The sequence below is a fragment of the Pan paniscus genome, chromosome 19 (assembly GCF_029289425.2).
Source record: "Pan paniscus chromosome 19, NHGRI_mPanPan1-v2.0_pri, whole genome shotgun sequence".
NCBI lineage: Eukaryota > Metazoa > Chordata > Mammalia > Primates > Hominidae > Pan > Pan paniscus.
In genome coordinates, this window is record NC_073268.2 from 16,223,211 (window position 1) to 16,235,574 (window position 12,364).

Sequence of the window (12,364 nt, forward strand, 5' to 3'; positions counted from 1 at the left end):
GGTCTCACTATGTTGCCCAGGTTGGAGTGCAATGGCTATTCACAGGTGTGATCATAGCTCACTGCAGCCTCAAACTCCTGAGCTCAAGCAGTCCTTCCATCTCAGCCTCCCGAGTAGCTGGGACTACAGGTGAGCACCACCACACCTGGCTCACTTCCTGTTTTTTGAGTGGGAGTTTCACTATCTGGTCCCACCTGCCTCTGTAGCTGGGTCTTGACTGTTCAGTACTATGCATGCTCCAGCTTTGCCACACCTCTCGCTGGCCCTCAACAAGCCTGCATTTCTACACTGCCATTCCTTCTGCCCCGAATGCCTTTCCTCCCCAGCACTACATGGCAAACTTCTACACATCCTTCAAGGCCCATCTTGAATGCCACCTTCCCTGTGATGACCTCCCCTATTGCCCCAGACTTATTTCCTTGCCTTCAGTGCTCCCATAGAACTTGGTGCACATCTACTCCAGTAGTCATTGCACAGAACAGTAATCATTTGTTTATGTGTTTGCAGTCACTGCTACAACATGGTGACCTCCTGGAGAACAGGGACGTGTGGTGTTTCTCTTTGTATTTGTCTTTTGTTCCCAGAACAGGTAAGTACACGGTGCCGGGTATAGGTAGGTACTCGCTCAATAAATGTGAATGAGTGAACGAGTGGTGGGGTTGATCTTATCCTGAAAGAGGGAGCTCCCCACCTGCACTTTCCTGGAGCAATCTCTAGAGGGCAGTCTCACACCATGCTTGTCTTCTCTAGCCTCTGCCCAAGTTGCTTTTTTTCTACCATAGACAGCTCAGATAGATATGGGTGGGTGGATAGATGGATGGAAGGATGGACAGATGGACGAATGAACGAACGGATGGATGGATGGGTGGATGAATAGATAGATAGGGTGGGCATGGTTCACATGGGCTCTGGAGTTGACAAGCTCTGGGACCAGGGAATCCAACCAAGTCAGCCTAAGCACTGGAGGGACTGCTGGCCCATCCCTTAGACACAATGGCTTAGGAGCTAGGGCTTATTATTGAAACCTGGAAAAAAGTTATTGTTTTCAAAATAAAAAAGACAGTTGCAAAATGGCATTGGATAAATATTGAAATAAATGGCTACAAAACAAAAAACCAATTGCAACTCAACTCAGTTTGTATATATAGTTTATGTATAAACCACATTTCAGGCAGGGCATGGTGGCTCACGCCTGTAATCCCAGCACATTGGGAGGCTGAGGCGAGCGGATCACCAGAGGTCAGGAGTTTGAGACCAGACTGACCAACATGGGGAAACCCCATCTCTAATAAAAATACAAAAATTAGCCAGGCGTGGTGGCACTCCAGCCTGGGCGACAAGAGCGAAACTCCATCTCAAAAAGAAAAAAAAAATTCTGTGGGATGTGAGTGCATTTTAATATTTTTGACATGATGTGGGCACTCCTTAAAGTGTCAAGGGCCCTTGACTTCTTGGAAAGGCCCTGCAAGGAGCAAGCAGAATGGAACCCAATACTCCCCACCAGAGGGCTCAGGACTCTGTTCATTATAAGTCCCAGCGCTGAGTCTGAGGCTGCAGGTCCAGTCCCTCTTCCTGCTGAGGGCTCTGGAGCCAAGCCCACGAAGATAACATTCAGTAACACAGGCTGCCCTCAACCACAGTCTTTCCTAATCTCAAGGTAAGATGGGAGAGGGGTGGTGGTATTTCGTTTACTTAAGCTCCTACATGGGGGAGATACTGAATAGGAAGAGGCTGTCTCCTGGGACTGCTGGCTCGGGGGTGGAATGGACAGGAGACGAGAACAGAACCAAGTGTCGTGTACGCATGCCTGTAGTCCTGGCTACTCAGGAGGCTGAAGGTGGGAGGATCACTTAAGCCTGGGAGATTGAGGCTGCAGTGAGCCGAGATTGCACCACCGTACTCCAGCCTGGTGACAGAATGAGAGCCTGTCTCCAGAAAAAAAAAAGTCAAGATACATGGGCATCTGATGTCAAACCTAGTGCTCTTAATCACTACATCATAATCATACCCTCTTTCAGAGTGATCTGCCCAATTTCACAAAGCTGTTAATCAGGTGGCAGGGAAGAACACGTATTGAGTGCTTACAATCAGCGTGTGTCAGGCGCTGCTCTAAATGCTCTACCCATTTTAACTCATCTAGCTGTAGCAGAGACTATAATTGTCAATGCCATTTTACAAATGGGGAAACCAAAGCCAAGAGCGGTTGAGTGACTTGTCTAAAGTTGCCACCAGACAGTCTAGTTCCAGAGTCTGGGCTCTTCGCCATGATGACCTACTAGCTTGTCTACTTTATGGAGGGACAAGGTTTGGGGTTGTCAAAACTCGGGGTCAAAAATGACAGGACAAATGGAATAGAGGATGGGCAGGATGGATGCAGGGGTGTGTGAGGTATGTGAAAGAGGTGAAACATGAAGGAGAACCCAACCACAGATGTTCACAGATGTTCTCTGCTGTTTCCTCAGTAGGAAATCAATGCTGAGTTCCTATCGAAACTACTGACAGCATATCTCCCCAAATATCATTTCCTTAAAAGGCATTTTGTCAGTGTCCTTTTTTTCTTTTTTTAAGAAATGGCGTCTCACTTTGTTGCCCAGGCTGGAGTGCAGTGGTGTGATCTTGGCTCACTGCAACCTCAGCCTCCCAGGTTCAAGCAATTCTCCTGTCTCAGCTTCCTGAGTAGCTGAGATTACAAGCACTTGCCACCACACCCAGCGAATTATTGTATTTTTAATAGAGCTGGGGTTTCACCATGTTGGCCAGGCTGGCCTCGAACTCCTGACCTCAAGTGATCTGCCTGCCTTGGCCTCCCAAAGTGCTGGGATTGCAGGCCATGCTCAGCCTGTCAAAGTGTCTTACTTAGCAAATACAGCTGCTTTGCAAACAGGGGTTCCTTTTTCCCTTGTGACTAGGGCCACTGTTCTGCCAGAATGGCTATCTAGTCCTCCAGATAGGGTTAGGAGCCACTTTGTTGAGAAGGATATGAGCAAGATGGCTGTGCAGGGGGAATGACTGGTGTGGACTTCATCAGAGATTGAATTAAGTGATGGAAAGGGAACGTTCCATGGCTCTCGTCCCTAATAGAAATCTATTCAGGGTCTTTGCCATCAGCACTAGGTTTCCTGACTCAAAGGGAAGTCATAAGGACGGGTTTACAGAGGTAGAATGATCCCATTTGGAGAAAGGAGAACTGGAAAGAGACACAGAGCATCTGTAATTAAGTGCAAGAGCTCTGAAGTTGGACTGCCTGAATTAAAATCCCAACTCTGTAGGCAGGGCATGGTGGCTCACACCTGTAATCCCAGCACTTTGGGAGGCTGAGGCTGGCAGATCGCTTGAGCCCAGGAGTTTGAGACCAGCCTGGGCAACATGGTGAAACCCCGTCTCTATAAAAAATACAAAAATTCTGGCGGAGCGCGGTGGCTCACGTCTATAATCCCAGCATTTTGGGAGGCCGAGGTGGGTGAGACCAGCCTGGCCAACAAGGTGAAACCCTGACTCTGTCTCAACAAAAAACAACAACCAAAAAACACAAAAATTCACTGGCCATGGTGGTGCACACCTATAGTCTCAGCCACTCAGGAGGCTGAGGTGGGAAGATTGTTTTAGCCCAGAAAGTAGAGGGTGCAGTGAGCTGAGATCATGCCACTGCACTCCAGCCTGGGCAACAAAGCAGGACTCTGTCTCAAAAAAATAAAAAAATCCCAACCCTGTATGACCATGCGTGATTTACTCAACCTCTCTCTGTGACCCATCTGTGAAATGGGTTTATTCATAACTTTGTTAATTATCACATATTAACGATTAATGTTTTGTTGTGGGGGTTAAAATAATCAAATATGAAGTGCTTAACACAGTGCTTACCATATAAGCACTCAATGCCTACTTTTTTTTTTTTTGAGACGGAGGCTGGCTCTGTTGCCCAGGCTGGAGTGCAGTGGTGCGATCTCGGCTTACTGCAAGCTCCGCCTCCCGAGTTCACGCCATTCTCCTGCCTCAGCCTCCGGAGTAGCTGGGACTACAGGCGCCCGCCACCACGCCCAGCTAATTTTTGTATTTTTAGTAGAGATGGGGTTTCACCATGTTAGCCAGGATGGCCTCGATCTCCTGACCTTGTGATCCACCCGCCTCGGCCTCCCAAAGTGCTGGGATTACAGGCGTGAGCCACTGCGCCCAGCCTATTTTTTTTTTTTTTTTGAGATGGAGTTTTGCTCTTGTTGCCCAGGCTGGAGTGCAGTGAGTGGTGCGATCTTGGCTCACTGCAACCTCTGCCTCCTGGGTTCAAGCGATTCTCCTGCCTCAGCCTCCCGAGTAGCTGGAATTACAGGTGCGCGCCACCACACCCGGCTAATTTTGTATTTTTAGTAGAGATGGGGTTTCACCAGGTTGGCCAGACTGGTCTCGAATTCTGACCACAGGTGATCCACCCATCTCGGCCTCCCAAAGTGCTGGGATTACAGGCATGAGCCACCGCGCCCGGCCCAATACCTACTATTTTATCCAAATTAAAAGGAGATGTTACACTTAAAATTTTGTTAAGAAGCTAGATCTCGCCTTCTTCTGCCGCTTCTGGTGCTGCTTGTGTGCTCATTTGGTGCGGACCTGGTACCTCTTTTGTGAAGCGGCAGCTGAGGAGACTCCAGCGCTCGCCATGGCCGACGAAAAGCCCAAGGAAGGAGTCAAGACAGAACAACGATCATATTAATTTGAAGGTGGCGGGGCAGGATGGTTCTGTGGTGCAGTTTAAGATTAAGAGGCATACACCACTCAGTAAACTAATGAAAGCCTATTGTGAACAACAGGGATTGTCAATGAGGTAGATCAGATTCCCATTCGACGGGCAACCAGTCAATGAAACAGACACACCTGCACAGTTGGAAATGGAGAATGAAGATACAATTGATGTGTTCCAACAGCAGACGGGAGGTGTCTACTGAAAAGGGAACCTGCTTCTTTACTCCAGAACTCTGTTCTTTAAAGACCAAGATTACATTCTCAATTAGAAAACTGCAGTTTGGTTCCACCACATCCTGACTACTACCGTATAGTTTTCTCTGTTCTTTCATTTCCCCCTTCCCCATTCCTTTATTGTACGTAAAGTAACTGGTATATGTGCACAAGCATATTGCATTTTTTTTTTTAACTAAACAGCCAATGGTATGTTTTGACTGACATCAAGGGGAGACGGGATGGGGAAAAATACTGATTCTGTGACAATACCCCCTTTCTCCATTAGTGGCATGCTCATTCAGCTCCTATCTTTATATTCCAGTAAGTTATTTTGCTCTCACTGTTTTAACAAACAAACAAACAAACAAACAAAAAAAACAACAACAACATAAAAATCCTTGCATACCTTGTTCAATTGGAGAATTTTAATGTTTTTCATTTATCATTGTAAAACCAAGGACAATTTTATAACTTTTTTGTATGTAGCTGTTACATGTAGGGTAATCTGTCTTTAAGTAAGGATAAATTAATCTAAAACAAAAAAGAATCCTACATAGTTTTCCCTTCAAGTCAAGCGTCTTGTTGTTTAAATAAACTTCTTGTTTAAAATGAAAAAAAAAAAAAGCTAGATCTCACATTGTGTTCTTACCACAATAAAAATAAAGTTATGACAGATAAGTAGGTAGTCAGCAGAAAAACAAACAAACAAAAAACAAAGAAAAAAGAAAACAAAGTTAACTCAGAAAAAAATAAAAGGAGATTATACACGGCAGATGTGGAACACAACAAAAATAATCCTGTTGTTCACTATGTGTTAACAGGGACTGAAGCTGGCTACAGAAAGAATGTCCCAGCAACAAAGAGTGGGAAGCCCTGAGCAAATTGTTAAAAGCTCCTTCTCAGTTTCTTCCCAAGAGAAGTTTTCATCTCAGGGGTGGTCATTTCTGGAGGCAGGGGCCTGCAGGAGACACCTTGGTAACAGGCAGGTCTGTTTGGCTTCCTGAATCCATGACAGTTGATAAGCAAGGCCCCTTCAGATGCTCTGTTGGGCATTGCCTGGAGTGTGTAACCAGGAGATGGAGTGCCTGCATTTCCAAGATCATTTATAGCTGTTTCCTGTACCCGAGTAAATTTTTTATTTTAAAGGTGCCTCCTGGCCCGACCCAAATTTCGGCTTAACATTAGCAGTTACTTCTCTTTGGCTGAGCAGATGAACTGCAAAAACTCCCAGAGTGAAAGAGGGAAGGAGGGTGGGGTTGGGTGAGGTGGCGGGGATGGGTTCCGGAAGATGGGAGGTGGGCCTGGTTCATCACCAGGGCCTCTCTGGTAAACTGGAAGGCCAGGCAGGCTACTGGCAAAGAAAGAGTTACTGACCATCAGCTGAAGGGATGGCAAGCAGTGAGGGAGGCTCTGGCCCAGCAATTCTTATCTTCAGGAAAGTTTAAGAGTCATTGTCACTTGCAGGGAATTTCCTGGACTATGAATTTTATTGCAGAGAGGACAGAATGGCTGGGTGGGAGGAAGTTAGCCTCAGGCTCCACACCCACCCCTCCCATTCCCCCACAGCTGGGTTTGCTGTTTCTCCAAACAATTTAGTGTTAACAACATAAACCCTGGTCCAGCCTGGCCTCCTGCAGCTGTGCGGCCTTCAAGTCTTTATCCTTGCTAAGCCTTGGCTCCCTCATCTATAAATGGGCTTAATAACAGCACTTGCTTATAGTAAATGCCGAATATATGTTGGGTTTGAATAATGATGAGGAAAGCTGGGGCCAGAGATTTGCACTGAGGAGAATGAACAGAAATCTGTCCCTGTTCTTCTTCTTCTTCTTTTTTTTTTTTGTTAGACGAGTCTTGCTCTGTATCCCAGGCTGGAGCGCAGTGGTGCAATCTCGGTTCACTGTAACCTCCACTTCCCGGGTTCAAGTGATTCTCGTGCCTCAGCCTCCCAAGTAGCTGGGATTACAGGCACTCACGACCACGCCCAGCTAATTTTTGTATTTTTAGTAGAAACGGGATTTCACCATGTTGGTCAGGCTGGTCTCGATCCGTTGACCTCAGGTGATCTGCCCGCCTCGGCCTCCCAAAGTGCTGGGATTACAGGCATGAGCCACCATGCCCAGTCTGTCCCTGTTCTTGGGAGTTGATTAGAGGAACAAGACAGGCATGCATCAAAATAAATGCACTTGGTTGCCTCGTCTAATCAATGGTGCAAAAGCACCAATCTTGAAAACAATTTCTAGTTACACCTTGTAGTATATTTTGGGTTCTTGTTTGTTTGTTTGTTTGTTTTGGAGATGGAGTCTTGCTCTGTCGCCCAGGCTGGAGTGCCTTGGCATGATCTTGGCTCACTGCAAACTCCACCTCCTGGTTCAAGCAATTCTCCTGCCTCAGCCACCTGAGTAGCTGGGACTACAGGCACCCACCACCTCGCCCAGCTAATTTTTTGTATTTTAGTAGAGATGGGGTTTCACCCTGTTGCCCAGGCTGGTCTTGAACTCCTGAGCTCAGGCAATCCGCCTGCTTCGGCCCCTCAAAGTGCTAGGATTACAGGCATGAGCCACGGTGCCTGGCCCCTTGTAGTACATTTTGTCTTCCCAGTCTATTTTGAGATGTTATTCAAGTAAATGTGTGTCCCCAGGGCTCCAGCAGGCTTACAGCAGGAAGCAGCAGTCAGGAAGTACAAGGTGGCAAGCAGGACACTGGGTCAGAACATGTTCTGGACCCACTGGCAGGTGAGGTTTGCTGAATTCTACACAACAGCAGCTACCACGTCCCTCTGTGTTCTGGAGCCAGGGAAGGCTTCCAGACAGAGGGGGCTTCTCCCTGTAATTTGAGGGAGATTATTGGCTCAGGCAAAGGTGAGAGGGTTTAAAGAGGAAAAAAAGAGAAGAACCGAGCAGCCTCAAGCTGGAGAAAGCCCTGGGGACCTTGTAGAGATCCTCTTCTGGGGACAAAGACCATGAGGGGTCATAGGTGGCAGAGCAGTGCACAACATCCCAGGGAACAGATGTTGAAGATGGATTAGACCCTGACAACGGATGTGAAATATTGACCCAGCGAAAAGTGCCTGGTGTTTGCACAGGCCAAATCAGTGCAGCAACTTCCATGGGAGGAGGGGCCGGAAAGTACCCAGGTCCAGAGGTCACTCTCCACACTCCCACACACTCTCCCAGGGCCCACAAGTCAGTCTCCAGCTCAGGGAGGATTTAAAGGAGGACGCGTGTTTTGGAAATCAAGGCAGGCATTCACGGGCATGCACGCACACATGCACACAGTCTTTTTTCTTTCCTTGAAGGCTCACCTAGTTCTGTTTGTGTTAAAAAAAAAAAAAAAAAAAAAAAAGAGAACACTCACCTAGGCCAGGCATGGTGGCTCACACTTGTAATTCCAGCACTATGGGAAGCCAAGGCAGGAGGATCACTTGAGGCCAGTTCAAGCCCAGCTTGGGCCACATAGCAAGACCCTGTCTCTACAAAAATTTTTTTAAAAAAATTAGCCAGGTGTCATGGCATGTGCCTGCAGTCCCAGTTACTCAGGAGGCTGAGGGAGGAGGACTGCTTGAGCCCAGGAGGTTGAGGCTGCAGTGAGCCATGATCACACCACTCCTGCCTGGGTGAGATAGAGTGAGATACCATCTCAAAACCCAAAAAAACTCACAAGCTCACCTAAATATAGAAACAACTAGATGTACTGGGTCGTGGTGGTATATGCCTGCAGTCCCAGCTACTCCGAGGCTGAGGTGGGAGGATCACTTGAGCCCAGGAAGTGAAGGTTGCAGTGAAGTATCGTGTCACTGCACTCTAGCCTGGGTGACGGAGCGAGACCCTGACTGAAAACAATGTTTTAAAAAATGGATGGAAATGCTAATAATTGTGTTTGGTTGATGTAACTATACTTTTGTACTTCATGCATTTCAAGTGTTCTTTAATGAGAATAAATTTTTTTAAAGAGAGAAAAAAGCTTATCTGCCTGTCAACATTAAGTTCCTAAAATCAAATGTTTCTTTCCAGTCCTACCCTACTAGTATTTGACACTATTGAACTCATTTTCTGAAACTATTTTCTTGCTTGGCTTTCAGCCTGCCCATTTTCTCCTGGTTTTTCTTCCCTTCATGGATGGCTTCTGGTCCCCTGCCTGACTCCTAAAGTTAGCATTATTCAGGGTCTGTCCTCAGCCTGCCCTATCTTTTCTCTCCAGATTTGCTCGTCCACTCCCTTGGTTTCAGCTATGCCACTCATGTCAGGAATAACCTGCAGCTCCAACCCAGCTCTTTGCTGAAACATTTATCCCATTGCCTACTGAGTATCCTCAAAAGACCCTCAAATTCAGTTAAAACTTGAACTTCCCTCCCTGAAGTTCAAGCCCTGAAGGCTGCTGTTTCTTCTGTGTGTTCTATCTTGATTGGCTGGGTCAGAATCCTAGTAATCATTTATCTGCCCCTACCTTTCTGTAGTGGGTTGAATGGTGCCCTCCCACCCAAAAAGAGATGTCCACACATGCCACCAAGCCTGGCTTTTTCTTTTTTTGTAGATAGGAGTCTTGCCACATTGCACAGGCTTCTCATACCCTTTACATACTGAACAAGTAATGCCTTATATGACAAAAGGTGATTAAGGATCTTGAAGAAAAGACTTATCCTGGATTAGCCAACTGGGCCCTAAATCCAATGACATATGTCCTTATAAGAGGGCACACAGAGCACACACACTGAGGAGAGGCGGCGGCATAGGGAGGAGGCACTGTGGCCATGGAAGCAGGTTTTGGAGTGATGCCACAAGTCAAGGGACACCAACAACCACTGAAAGAATGGACTGTCCCCTACAGCCTCGGGATGGAGCCTTGTCTCTCACTATGACACACTAGAACACTATACCCTCACCTCACACATGGTTGCAATTCCCTCATCTCAACATGCTCTTTGAGATAATTATAGATTCACATGCGGTTTAAGAACTATGGCCGAGTACAGTGCTGGGAGACTTGCAACCTGGGATTCTGAGCCACTCCTATATCCTCATAACACAATCCTTCCCCACCCTTACCCTACCCCTTGTTAGCGCAAATAAGCTTGTTAATGTGGCTCAACTAGGTTGTGGTGTCTTTCAGGACAGAAACTGATTTCTTTTTATGTTCTAGTATTTTTGCTTACCAGTCCTTTGCATTCTGGTACTGCTTCTCCTTCTGCCTTTGCAGAGAACCTCAGAATACATTCCCCGTGTCTGTCTGCCATCTCTCTCTCTCTGCCTCTTCCAAAGCACACTTCTCTAACATCCTTAACTTGGGCTTTCAAAACACCTTTAATTAACACTGAGGTCCCACAGCTGCCAAGTCCTTAATTTGCAGGATGACTTCCCTTATCTTTTAAGAGTCCTTAGGGCTGCCGGTTAGCTCAGTTGGTCAGAGTGTAGTGCTGTGAGTATCTTTACATTGCTTTTCTGGGTGGTTTTCTCTTTTCCCCATCTGACTGGGAGAGCCCTGAAACCGAAGACTTTTTCCCCCAGCAGTTTCCCAGCTCCCTGAGGGCAGAGACTTCATTAATCTTGTAGATCCCTCAGGGGAAGAACTTTTTACTTTTTAAATCCTGGTCTGATACTAGCTCTGCACACTGTGGGTGCTCAATAAATGTTGATTGACTGAGTAAACAATGAATGTAGTCCCCTGGAGTGTCATATTTCTCCTTTCCACAGGGAGAAAGTAATAACATTAGGCAGAGCAGGCTGGATCTCTTAATGTGATTACCTGGGATTTGTGGGCCAGTGACTCTGTCCCCCAACTTTATTGGGTACATCCATCTCCACAGAATAGATATTACCAGAGACCACTAATGCTGTTGGCCAAATGGTGGGCTATCACTAATTCCCTTGACCCTATTAATCTTGATTCTATCGCACTGAAGCTGCTGCCTCCAGTCCAAGATAGGGGGAGAACACAGCACAGTTGTGGCAGTGATTGTACTGACATCACCGTAATCTATCCAAGTTCAACAGTGTTTAACTTGCTCTGTGTTTGTATTTGAGACATCCTTCATGTCTCAAATGATAATTTGAGATCGAATTCACAATGCATAAGATGCATCCATTTAAAGTATATAACTCGGCCGGGTGCGGTGGCTCAGGACTGTAATCCCAGCACTTTGGGAGGCTGAGGCAGGGGGGATCACTTGAGGTCAGGAGTTCGAGACCAGCCTGGCCAACATGGTGAAACCCGTCTCTACTATAATACAAAAACTAGCTGGTTGTGGTGGCACACGCCTATAATCCCAGCTACTCGGGAGGCTGAGGCAGAAGAATCACTTGAACCCGGGAGGTGGAGGTTGCAGTGAGCCCAGATCGCACCACACTCTAGTCTGGGTAACAGAATGAGACTTTGTTTCAAAAAAAACAGTATGTAACTTGATGGTTTTTAGTATATTTGGTCGTGTAACCATCTCCACAATGAAGTTTAGAACATTTTCTTTATCCTCCCAAAAGAAACTCCATACCTATTGGCAGTCACTCTCCATTTCCCCCCAACCCCTAGCCCTAGGAAACCAATCTATTTTGTTACTACAAATTTGCCTATTCTGGACATTTCAAATAAATGGAATCATACAATAATGTGGTCTTTTTGACTGGCTTTTTTCACCTGGCATAATTTCAAGGCTCATCCATGTTGCAACATATATGACTACTTCCTGTTTATTGACAAATAATATCCCATTGTATGGATACACCATATTTTATTTATCCATTCATCAGCTGATAGACATTTGGATTGTTTCCACCTTTAGCAAGTTATTTCTGCATGTTTCAGCTTATTCATCCATAAAAATGAGTTAATAGCTGCCTTGTGTTGGAGGATTATGAGAGGCACACAGGGAATATGTGAAATACATTCTAAACTATAAAGCGGTACAAGAATGTAATGATATTTTATTACTTTAATTTTTTTTAGAGATAGGGTCTCAACTCTCTGGCCCAAGCTGGAGTGCAATGGTGCAATTATGGCTCACTGCAGCCTCAACCTCCTGGGCTCAAGGGATCCTCTTGCCTCAGCCTCCCCTGTAGCTGAGGCTACAGGTGCATGCCACCATACCTAGCTTATTTATTTATTTATTTATTTATTTATTTATTTATTTATTTTGGAGAGACGAGGTCTTGCTATGTTGACCAGGCTGGTCTCCAACTCCTGGCCTCAAACAATACCAGCACGGGGTATTATAGGTGTGAGCCATCACACTGGCCTAAAGACTTTTTTTTTTTTTGAGATGGAGTCTTGCTCTGTCACCCAGGCTGGAGTGCAGTGGTGCGATCTCGGCTCACTGTAACCTCCACTTCCTGGGTTCAAGCGATTCTCCTGCCTCAGCCTCCCGAGTAGCTGGGATTACAGGAGCCCGCCACCATGCCTGGCTAGTTTTTGAATTTTTAGTAGAGATGGG

The 12,364-nt window shown here is 46.3% G+C and overlaps 1 pseudogene; it reads left to right on the top strand.

Annotated features, from left to right (window-relative positions):
* Positions 1–599: 599 nt before the first annotated feature.
* Positions 600–7,121, top strand: LOC134729490 (small ubiquitin-related modifier 2-like; annotated as a pseudogene).
* Positions 7,122–12,364: the final 5,243 nt, after the last annotated feature.